The sequence below is a fragment of the Condylura cristata genome, unplaced genomic scaffold (assembly GCF_000260355.1).
Source record: "Condylura cristata isolate star-nosed mole 26May11 unplaced genomic scaffold, ConCri1.0 scaffold00001, whole genome shotgun sequence".
NCBI lineage: Eukaryota > Metazoa > Chordata > Mammalia > Eulipotyphla > Talpidae > Condylura > Condylura cristata.
Genome location: NW_004567102.1, coordinates 20162390 through 20174726, shown reverse-complemented (window position 1 = coordinate 20174726; position 12337 = coordinate 20162390). Strand labels below are relative to the sequence as shown.

The following is a 12337-nucleotide window of genomic DNA, read 5'->3' as shown; positions in this document are numbered from 1 at the left end:
GACCCCCTGGAGAAGAGGAAGGGCTTAGGGAGACTGACCTTATCGTAAACCACCAATAATGTACACTGTATTCAGCTAACAATACATACACATATACATCCACAGTGGTGCATGTATTCCAGTGCAACTTTGTTTACAGACACTAAAACTTGAATTTTATATAATTTTCTTTTTTAAAAAAAGATTTATTTATTTATTTATTTATTCAGAACTGGGGTACAAGCCAGGGGTGCAGGAGCAGTCAGAGGCTTCACTAGAGAAAGAGTGAGGAGCAGAACAGGCAGATCTACAAAGTACACTGTTGAGGGGAGCAGCAGGTGGGTCAGGAGAGTCTGTCACACCATGTGGGTCACCGCTGGTCCCTGGGATTGAAGTGGTTGTAGCTAGCTTGCAGTGCTGCATTCTAACCTGTTGCACCACCAGGGAGGGCCCAGAATTTTATATAATTTTCACATATGATTTGTTGATATATTATTCTAAAATTAATTTTTCAACTATTTAAAACTACATAAAAAGCTTACAGGCTGTAAAAACAAAACAAACAAACAAACAAAAAACAACAACAGGTGGTGGTAGTTTGTTGAAGCCTGACCTAGGAATCCACTTATAATATATAAAAGGAATTAAAACTGTATCACCATTTCTTTTCTTCCTCTTCCTGGACAGCAGGTGAGTTACTATAAATGCTTCCTCCTCAGTGCCTTACATGCCTGCACATTATTACAAATAAATTTAGAATAATGCTTGAGAGATACACATATAGCCTATAAGATCCTAAAGCAAATTCTTTGCATTTGATAAAAACAAGTTTTGCTAGATTTAACTGATAGACCCTGCTAAATGTTATTTAGTGATGCTGACATATGCAAAGTCTTGGTTCACTGGTTGGGGGGAACCATTGTGGGGAGAGGGGTGTGTATTATTATTTAATGAATGGAGAGTTTTGCAAGATGAAAAGAATTCTGGAGGTGGATGAGGTTGAAGGCTGCACAACAATGAGAATACCCTTAATCCCTGAACCGGACACTTAAAAGGGGTTATCATGGCAGATTTTACATGTGTTTTAACCTCAGTGAAAGAACTGGGGGAAATCAATTTCTAAACTACTGGTTTTATATTATCTCTAGTTGTACTAAAGTTTTCTCCTGCTAATATGACTGATTACGGAGAAAATACTCAATTTGTTTTTACAAACAAATCATTCAATATTAAGCAGAATGTATATATCAGACTTTCTTTAGAATGACTACTTTTCAGTAGATTTCAGGTCAATTTTTCTGTTACATGTTTTCAAATAGGTGACTCAAAGTTTCTATTATTTGCCAGCAAATTCTGAAGGACTTTTATGAATATGGCTGTATAGTAAACATGGCTAATTTCTGATAGTAGAGAATCCATTATGTAATTATCTGCCCGTCTTTATTTTTATTTTTTACAACACAGTCATTAATTCCTCAGGTGGCTGCAATGATGAGATTAAGCATAACCACAGCCACAAGGACCAAGATAGGTGGTTGAATGGATATCAGCCAACGGCTTTCAATGTTGGTTGGGCCACAGCTCAGAGCAAAAACTACACTTACTTTACATTTCAATTGACAAAACACATACACACAGGCACAAACAAAAAAGGAAAACAAAGTTTTATGAAATATACTCATTCTCACTACATGTGATATACTCTCTAAATTTCTATTCTATCTACTATGTATTTTTTAATTTTTAAAGGTACTAGTTCATTGCACATTATATTAATTTCATAACTCACTAGCTTTAAAAACAGTGTTCGAAGCACAGTAGTTTATAATGGTGGAATATGGGTGAGTTGGTTGTGAGTACACTACAGGGGTAATACCTGATGGGAGTACCCCAATATTACCTCAATTAAGAAAATAAAGAAAAACAATGTTGTAAGCAACACTGAAATTATGAATTACCATAACTAAAACAACACAGAAAAGGGAACTTTGTGGTTAATGAAACAAATAAAGTATAAAATATAAATTCTTAATGCATTTAGGTTTACTTTTAATAAGTCAATGATACAATTAATGCAGGAATTCAAATAAGCAAAAACCACTGAAATCTAAGAAACAAGTCACCAAATTTAAGGAACTTAATTGAATATCAATATATTTAAGTGTCTCATCTGCTTCTGTATTTAAATATTAACTGTTATGAATTAAATAAAAATAGTGAAAGGTAAGTATATCATTACAGTAAAAGTAAAACATGCTTTTATAATGTTTAAAAAGTTTTGGATGACTTTCTATATCCAGTTTTGGAATGTAGAGACATAAACTGTCCCTGGCATTCCTCAAGTCAGAATAAGAACTGAAGATTCCCCACTAAAGGAGTTTTAAATTGAAAGGAGACTGGTGCTGAAGTTATTCTAGATATTCAGGGGCTGATTTTATGGGTTCTGTGAAATGGGCTCCTAGCTTCAGTTTAACTTGTAGCAAGGCAGAAGGTGGAACTGTTCATGACTTTTAAAAATCTGTATCTATGCTAGAGGTAGGGAAACCTAGTTGGGATGGATGGTGTGCTTCTCCTGCAGAACTGGAAGCACTCTCCTGAGCAAAACAACTGCTTTCTTGTCAAAGTGTTCTCGAATTCCGGCTAGAAATTACTAAGTTTTACTAATGTCCATTAGGGAGAATTTCCACTCACACTTTTTACTCCATTTCCAAATCACATCAAAACACATTTTCAGTTCCCATGTTGTTTTAGCAATATCTAATAAAAGAGAAGATCAGTATGCATTCGGATGTTTCAACAATAACGCCTAACCATAGTCATATTACTTAGACTAGACTGGAGACTATATTTGAGCCAAAAAAAATTAAGTATATTTGAAGGATAAAAGAATTGAGTCATTTTCAACTTACCATGATGGGAAAGAAAGGAAACATTTTTTATCTGCCCACAATTTGTGGCTGTATATTTACCAAAGCTAATTTAATAATGCAGTGATATCATGTGTTGTTATGTATGTAACCATTATTAAGGGAAAGGATTCATTTAGTTTCTTTATATGATATCCTTAGATATTGCTAATTCTGTCTCTTTCACTTAAGAAAAAAATACATAGCTAATTTTTAATCTGGGTGTTTACTATATATAGAGTATATTCTAAGCATTTAATCTGCACTCACTGGTTTAATTCTCACAGTCACTCTTTGGGGTAAGTACAAGTATTATTCACACTTTGTAGATCAGTGATCTAGGGTAGGGCCCTAGTGGATACTGGTAACTACCCCTGTTGCTACCTCTTAAGCAGACTAAAGAAGGGATCTAGAGCCAGGACATAGAAACAAGCCATCAAGTCAGTCTTGCAAAAATGATTCTATTAATTCCAATAACTAAGGTTTTGCTCTCTTTACCTGACCAAGTCCTTTACAGGGCTCTCCATGTTCAAGTGTCTGCCTCATAGACTCCCCCAGAGACTGAAGTCTTGACTTGTTCACCAAGAGTTTCTGAAGACTATAGTCTGCTCAGAAACAAATGCTGGAGATCTTCTCTTTATCCTTCCTGATGCCTTATCTAGCATCTCTAGCTTGCTAAGTCTAGAAGTTGACTTGTTTGGACTCCCTTGCCTGTTTTCCAGCTGGCTATCGTCAATAGGTATCCAAGCAGGAGATCAGAAGAAAGAGAACAGGAAGTTAGGAGAATTTATCTTCTTGGTGCCCTTTCTATGGGTTTATTCAGACTTTCCTAGTAGCCTTTTCTATATGACAGTTTCCTTTCAGATTGCAATTACCTCTCCTTTCCCCTCTCTTTGGATTAGGAGCTGATAACATTTTTACTGTGACTAGCCTGAGGTACAGCACTATTCTTGTGACTTCCTTATACCTAGTTGCGATGGTCCAAATGTGATCCCCCATTCAGATGTGAGAAATCCAATCCTTAATACCACCAGAGTTGGTATTAAGCTTTGGAGCCTTTGAAAGGTGATTAAGTCTTAATGGGGGTGATGGTGGTGGTGAAAGGACCGCTCATTAATTCATTCAGTACTCTCAAAAAAGAGGCTTCATAGAAAGCCTTATCCCTAGCCACCATGTGAGGACACAGAAGTCTGCAGTCTGCAGTCTGGAGGAGGGCCTTTATTAGAACCTGACCTGCTGACATCCTGATTTTGGACTTCCAGCCTCGAGAACTATGAGGAATAAATTTCTGTAGTTTGTAAGTTACCCTGTCTTGGGTATTTATTGTAGCAGCCTGAATAGAGAGATAACAGTCATGTTCATTAGCTTCATTATTTGAACAACAATTTCTGTCTTGCTCTAGGCTTGGGAAGAGAGCCAGAGCCTAAATGATCTTGCCTTTGACTTATTTGTAAATATACAGTGCACCTAGTTTATTTTCATGTTCCTGTGGTCAGCAAAACTATGACAGAGATGTAACAGCATAGACATCAGAGGCTAGAACAGTGAAAGACAATATTTACCTCTTCCATCATGTCACCTGTCCCTATGAACTGTGTATGAGAAGTCTGTAGCTATGCATGGAGTTATCTGAAAGTCTGAGCAAATTCTGAGACTCAGGAAAAATTTTAAAACAGTTTTAGCATCTCTAAAATTGTTCATAAGGTATACTAGTTTCAAGAGTACTTTTCTCTGGCTAGTAGTTTTCTGTCTCCTTCTTCATTCCTAATATTTATATGTCTATCCTCCATTTGTCCGGAACACAGGTGCAGAGTGAAGAATCAGAATCAATAATAAATTCTATTTTATGTTAACTGTAAGTCATATAAACATCTTTCACTTCATATTTTTTGATTAATGTAGCACATTAAGTTGAAAGCAGGATTAGATTGATTTTTTTTTGCTTGGAGTAATCAAATGCTAGAACATTAATTAACTTTAGACCAATTTTTAAAATTTACAAAATATAATAATTCTGGTGCAAGGATCAATGTCTATGCATAAAAATCAAGATTGATTCAAGATTCAAATATTAATTTATCTTATAACATGAAATGACAAGCTATTTCACCTTGAAATATCTACCCTGGTATTCCTTTATTAATATATTAATGAAATAACTGGTTACTATTTACCAATGTTTCTATTAATTTTATACTCTCAAAGTACTAGCATTAGAAAAATTGATGTACTAACACTTGTATTTCAGATTATTTATTTAATAAATCATCTTAAATGGTTTTCTCCTTACCTACCATTATTTTCTTTTCTCATTCTTTTCTTTTTTTCTTTTTTCTTTTTCTTTTTTTTTTAAGATTTATTTATTTATACATTCAGAACTGGGGTACAGGCCAGAGGCTCAGGGGCGGCAAGAGGCTTCACCAGAGACAGAGTGGGGAGCAGAATAGGCAGATCTACGCAGTACACTGCTGAGGGGAGCAGCAGGCGGGTCAGGAGAGGTCTGCCTCACCATGTGGTCACCGCGGGGCAGGCAGGAATCAAACTCATGCGGAAGTGGCTTTAGCTTCTCAGTGCAGTGCTTTAACCCGCTGCCACCAGGGAGGGCCTTCTTTTCTCATTCTAATATTCTTTTATATCACATAGAAGTAACATTAAAAATAAAGTCCCAACTTTTATCAAGTTATTCCTCTATTTCCTATGTATAGGTTATTAGAAATTTTCACATTTATATTTTCTTTCAAAAATTCATAAAATAATAAAAATAGAAGGCATAGATTGGTGAGATCCCAGACATAATGTTGGGGAGGGTGATTTACTTTTAAACTTACTGTAGAGAGATGCTGAACTCAAGACTAAAACTTAGGTGCAGTGTTTTTGGGCTTATCCATCCAAACATCTAGAAAAAAAAATTGGGACACTTAATAAGCCTAATATCATTTTGAGAATCAAATTAACCCTTTGTTCTCATGAAAGAAATCTATACAAGAGTTTAATGAACCCACTCCCAGAGTTGGAACTGACATCCCAATGAAAGTTACCTCTCTCACAATCTGTTAAAGTTGTAAAAAGACAAGAAAACTCACAGTGTACCGTACCAGCTCCCCTTAGTCCTAGGGTGGGCAGCGTTCAATTATATTTGAGAAACTTCCCTTAACTTGCTTTATAGGTTTATTTAAGAGTTTTTCCTCTTCTCATTACAGACTAATAGCGCTTGAGACATTTCTCTCAGTCACAAGGAAGACATGTAAGTAATGCTTAAGCTGAAAAATTGAGAGAAATATTTGAAACTGCATTCAGAAATCTTGGTACCTGTGTGGATTTGTAGTTTTGATGATATTCTTTTCTCTCACTCTCTAATAATTCCTTAAGAGCCCGATGAAAACTATGGATCAAGAACCCCCAATATAACTCACATTTTAAATATTTTATTTCAGTTCCATACAAGCCTATCTTTGCATTACAGGTTAAGAATTCCTGTAGTGGAGGCTGGGCAAACAAAGAATAGACTTTAGGTTTTTTTGACTGTCCCCTTTAAAATATAAACTATGGATATACTGTGGTATTTCCCTTTTGTACTTGATAAAGTATTTGTGGGCTATAAAGACATTTTAAAGCACTTTTCTTTCTGTTCCTATGTCCAAAGGATGCTATTACATTTTTTTAATTTCACGAATCTTGGAAATGTGTGTTACTCAAACCTCTTTTATTAATCATCAGATACTCCTTATAATTCTTCTTTCTGTCTAGGATACTTGCTACCTCTTCTCTTTTAGTGACATATTCTTTCTAAGCTGATACATTACTATACAAATCTAACAGCACAAAATATTTAATGTGAAAGTCCTACAAAGATTATTGAGAGAAATGAAGAAAATTTAACTATCATTTTGTTAAGATATTAATCAAGGTTTTAGTCATCTCATTACATATTTACTATGAAAACATAAATCTTCTGCCTTACTTCTTTTTTCTTTTCCATTTATTATGTGGAAATGGCTATAACTTATATTATTATCTTGGACCTAAAAGGCAATCACTTCAGCTTTCAAACTTGCTTTGTAAATTGCCCATTCTTAGAAATGGTAGAAATATTTTACACTATCTGAATAATAATGAAGAATACTGTTCAGTGATTTATAATTCTAAGAGTTTTATAATTTGATTTATTCACAGCTCTTGAATTTTCCATTGGCAGTTCATGCAACTATGAGTAAATTTTCTGGTCAAATGACTTAGTACTTTCCTGCATGACTAATCCCACACTCAGTGTGGAAACTATATAAATGAATTCTATTTGCTTGTGGATAATAAATGATAACTTTCCAAAAACTGTCTGCAAAGCATTATAGACTAGATGAATTCAATTATATTGATGTTTTTAAACTCCTATATTCAGCAGACTTTTTGAAGGAGGCCATAATACTCAGAAAAAGGACATATCCCCTTCACCCCCCGCAGAATTACCACAGAACAACAAATCTTAACTAAGTTCTAAACTTTCCTAAAATGTTAAAAGAACAATTTGGGATGATTCCATTTGAAATGTCTTCTGTCAAAATTATGACTTTAAATTATTTAAAAAGTCTTTATTGTGGTAAAATGAATATAAAGCCCTTTCCCAGAAAATATTTGCTGATAATGACATATTACTACAAAATCCAAATTAAAAAAAAAAAAATAGTGACCCATCCATATGATGGCTCTCTAGTCTTGGTGGCTGAAAGTTACCTCCAGAATTACATTGAAAGTTATTACAAGGCCCTCCCTGGTGGCACAGCGGGTTAAAGCACAGCACTAAGAAGCTAAAGCCACTTTAACATGAGTTTGATCCCTAGCCCCGGAGGTGACCCACATGGTGCAGCAGACCTCTCCTGACCTGCCTGCTACTCCCCTCAGCAGTGTACTTTGTCAATCGGCCTGTTCTGCTCCCCACTCTGTCTCTGGTGAATCCTCTCACTGCCCCTGCACCTCTGGCTTGTACTCCAGTTCTGTATGAATAAATAAATAATTAAAAAAAGACAAAATTATTTCAGATGCTATATAGCTCCTTTACTTTTTGATACAAGGACATGAATATTGTGGATGCAGATCCTGTATCCTGATTATATTCTTACAGCATATTCTTATCTTGGACCTAGAAGGCAATAACTTCTGCTTTCAAATTTGCTTTGTAATGCCTATCCTTAGAAATGGTAGAAATATTTTACACTATCTGAATAATAATGATAGTCTTAAAACATAATTTGGGGATAAACAGGCTATTACTTAGATGTCTGCTCAAATTCTTTCATTTAAATTTGAGAGAGAGTAAAAAACTTTATCTAGATACAACTAGACCACCAGTCCAAAAGTGTAATGATTTGTTTACAAAATTTATTACTAGAGTCATTTTTACCTAAACTTGTTTTTAAGGGGATAATATTTCAACATAATGTTCTTGTATGTTACCAGTTAGGTAATTTATTTACTTTCATCAGAGGTTTGTAATAAAAGCTTACAGACAACCTGGGCTAAATTCCAAGGTAATCCTTAATCTTCCCTAAAAATTTATTCTGACTCTTAGTTGGTGGGCAGACACAGTGGCAGATAACCATTATAACTAATCAGGGGCAGTTTAAATTAACTTTGCGGGGTCAAAAGCAGCCTAAGAGCAGAACGAACCAATCTGGGCATTCGAGATATGTTAAAGCACAAGTCACACAAGAATATGTTCTCTTCTTTCTTTTCAACTCTTACTTTCCCTCTCACTGATTGCTCTTAGAAAATTATTCAAGAAGTCCTATTATAACAAAAGGAATTTTTTTTGGTCTTCTTTTAGCTTTAATTCTATTTGTAATCATCCCTTTAAGAGTTAAGCTTTTCAAAGATTGTGGACACTGCTCTTTGTTCTTTTTTGTCTCACACATCCTCTTCAACCCATTAACATCTGGTTTTGGCCTCTCCCATTGCAATGAATCAGGTCTCTGGAGGGTTTCCAGAAGTCTTCTTGTTCTCAGTTTTGTTCTCCTTAACCTCACATTTGTACATTTACTAAGTGACTAAATTGTACTACTTTCCACTTGAATTCCAAAGGGTTGCCTTCTGCCCTCCTTTTCTGTCTTATAACTGGAAGCCAGCTCCAAAGTTCAGATTCCAACTCTACTTTCTCTTCCTTCATCATTTCTTCCCAAGTGTATTACTTAGATTATAATTTATGTTGATGATACTCAGTCGTTCTGATTCTGACCTCTCTGCAAATATTTCCATGGTCTTCCTGGGTAACTTCACATGTCCTAATTTCTCCCTTTCTCTTAATTGGTCCCTACCCAGCTTAGGTGGGTCCTTTTCTTCTTCCTGATTAAAAATCTGGGAATTTGTGCCCAACTTTTTATCTCTAGGGAAGTATTGCTGATGTTTCTGCCGGTTTATTAAAGCAACTTACTCATTCATATCTTTGGGAGTAGGAGTGCTTTAGTGATGCATGGAGGGAAATTGTAGAGACTTTATAGTCATTAATGGTCAGGGCTGATGTATAAAAATTCCCTTCTTATACATTGACCTGTCTCTTACGCACTCATGCTGTGTGCCTTTGTGGAGTGGCTCATTTTACCTTCTGTCCTTGTGTTGGCAAGGCTGAGATTTCTTTGGCTGTGACTGGGTGGACATGCTAAGTAAGTAGAAAAGGATTAATATGGTCCATTTGGGCTTGGAGCTAAGCCATGTTCTTCAACTGACTTATCCTGAATAAAGTTGAGATTTTAAGTTTCATTTGGTTCATGTGTTCTAAATTTGGCTGGGAATCCAAAAGGAAGGACTGCACGATGATTCATCTTGTATATACTTGATATAAAATTCTCTTAACTATTTTTCTCAACTCACCTGTCTTTTCTTAGATGACAGTGTTAACTCACCATCATAACAAATAAAAAATTTACATATGCTTTAATTTTGATGTTCATTTCTTTATGTGCAAGATTTGGCCACAGGCCTTCCTCTTCCACATTTAAACTCAGACTTTACCTTTTTTAGTGACTTTCATACAGTTTCAATTATTCTTTTTAATAAGAACCTAGCAGAAAGAAAATATATGAGTTTTACTAAATTAACTTCCAAAAAGGATTGATTGGCTGATTTAATATTTATTGAATTCCACAATGCATCAGGCATAACAAAAACACACAGAAAGAAGCACTTAATATGTTATTATTTGGAGAAGAATATTATGTATTAGCCACAAGCAAATCAAAAAATAACAATGCAACCAAAACATGAAATTCTTTCAGTGATTGGTTTGCTTGTTAGTAATATCCTTGAGATAATTGATTAAAAAAACAGAAATGAATGCATCTGAAGAGAAATTTCAATAAGCCTACTTCAAGATCACAAACCACTTGCCAGCCTAGAGAGATAAATGATGTTCTTGTATGCATTTGATATTTATAAATGACTGCAGCAAGATTCAGACTATACCAACTATACTACAGTAATAGTTCAGAAATTTATAATTGTCCTTTAGTTGCTTTTTTGTTGTTAATAATGAAGAATTCCATGCACATTGGTTACTATGCAGATTTTGTGGGCTTAGACATGCTTCAAGGATTCCTAGAGCCACTTCAGCTCACTCAAAAATTGTAGTCAATAAGTATAAAGATCACTAAATTTGATTAGTTATTTCTCCTAATATTTGCAGAAGTTTCATTCAGTTTTGTTGTTGTGTTAAATCACTCTACCAGGTCATTTTGAGTCAATGTGGTAAGGAATTCCTCCTTTCCCCCCTGTGTTACACACTGCAGGCTCTCAGGATTCTCTTCAGTTACCCCTGCACAATGGACAGGAATACAACCACTCACTGCGGTGGCTGCAGTATGGGGGAATCTCTGAGCAATGTGCATATGATGCAGTGCTACCTGTCAGCCCCTGAGTGCCAGGGACCTAAGAAGCCTATTCTGACTGTTCCTGCAGCTTGTACTCTGACATTGAACATTTTTATACAGTGTCTGCAAACAAGGGCCTTCCACCTTTAACCCAAAACAAGCAAATGAGATGCAACATGCCAACAACTTTATTTTGTTTTAGGAAGCAAATTGTACATAGGAGAACTTAACCCACTAATTCCCATACTTATGCAGCTGGCATTTAAGAATGCATTATGCAATGCCTTTTGCAGTTACCTTTAATGCTTATGCATGAAAGTATGTTCAAGGACTTAAGAAAATCAATGGTTAAACTTTTTCTGCTACTGCACTTTACAAATGGTTTCATATATATAGTTTTCTATATATAAATGGAAAACACCGATTTTGAGATCCAGCAAGCAAATAACAAACTTAAATAGTATTGCCATCGATTGTTTAGCTGCTTTTCAGAATTTTACACCTTAGATTTTTACCACAAATTATTTCAGTTCTCTTAGATGTTCCAGAGTTCACATTAATAGTTACTACAAATTTCACAAATGCAGCATCGCGTTACCTTGTCACTGTAATTGCAGTTTCTGTTGCGAATAATTAAGCAATCAGCAAAAGACAGCTCCATGCAGTGAAAGCCGGCATTGCTTTGGGAGCAGCACAACGTGGTACCGCACTAGCGGTCAAGGCCGCAAGATGCCGCAGACTGCTGCAGCAGCAGCTTCGCACCCGGCCAGGGCCTCGGCGGTCGCAGAAAGGCACACAGCACGCTTCTGCCATACCTTCTGCGCTGACATGGTATCAGCGACCACAGTAAAATCTCCAGGCCATCAACTACAATAGTTTTTGTTGGTTATGAAGAAACGGACGAGGGCAACGAGTCAAGAAGGGGTGTATGCGTAAGGGAGTCTTCACACTCCCTAAATTTTTTTCTCAAAATACTTACAAGCAGACTCTCAGCTTCCTACATCTGCCAGTTCCCTAATCTCCTTTCAGATACACTAGATGAGTCAAGGTTTTGCGCTAAACGCAGGGGTACAAGAGGATCTCAAGCGCCCATTTCTTAGCTGCGAAACTGCAGCAAGTTTGGGGGTGAAATAGTTCACGTCCGCAGACCCAAGCGTTCGACTGTGGAGCATTCCTAGTTTAGAGAGGGGGTTGGAGAGGGCTGGGCCTCCCATTCCTGGAGGACCCCAATTCCCAGGAAAGGCCCTTCCCGATGTCCACGCTTAACGTGCCAGGGACCCCCCCGCCAGCAATAGCTCACCCGGCAGCATCTTCCAAAGCCCCAACCTCTGGGCGGGGCGCGGGGAGGTGGGAGGTGGGGATGCCACCGCTTGGAGGCTTCAAGACAGCGCCTTACGGTTTTCCCCCTGGCTCCTTGGCGCCCCCTGACGCCGGGCTCCCCAGCAATTCAGTCAAGGGAGGCTGGACAGGTAGAAGCCCCAGGTATCTGGGAGTGCAGAAGAGCCCTGCCCGTGCACCTGCGGACTGGCTGGGGGCTTCGCGGGGTGGGGGGCGCTGGGCGCTCAGGCCCGGACGCAGCCTGCGGCCGCCGCCGAAGCC

The 12337-nt window shown here is 37.0% G+C and overlaps 1 protein-coding gene across 6 annotated transcripts in view; it reads right to left on the bottom strand.

Moving 5' to 3' along the window:
* The window catches only part of BEND6 (BEN domain containing 6), a 39709-nt gene extending 27372 nt beyond the window's left edge, over nt 1–12337 (bottom strand). For 3 of the 6 annotated variants that reach the window (XM_012724099.1, XM_012724089.1, XM_012724091.1), the window contains exon 1: nt 12039–12331. The gene's annotated coding sequence lies outside the window, so the exon portion shown is untranslated. Of the gene's footprint in view, nt 1–11336; nt 12013–12038 lie in introns of those variants that run through there. The other 3 variants (XM_004673592.2, XM_012724094.1, XM_012724093.1) reach the window with 2 other exon arrangements.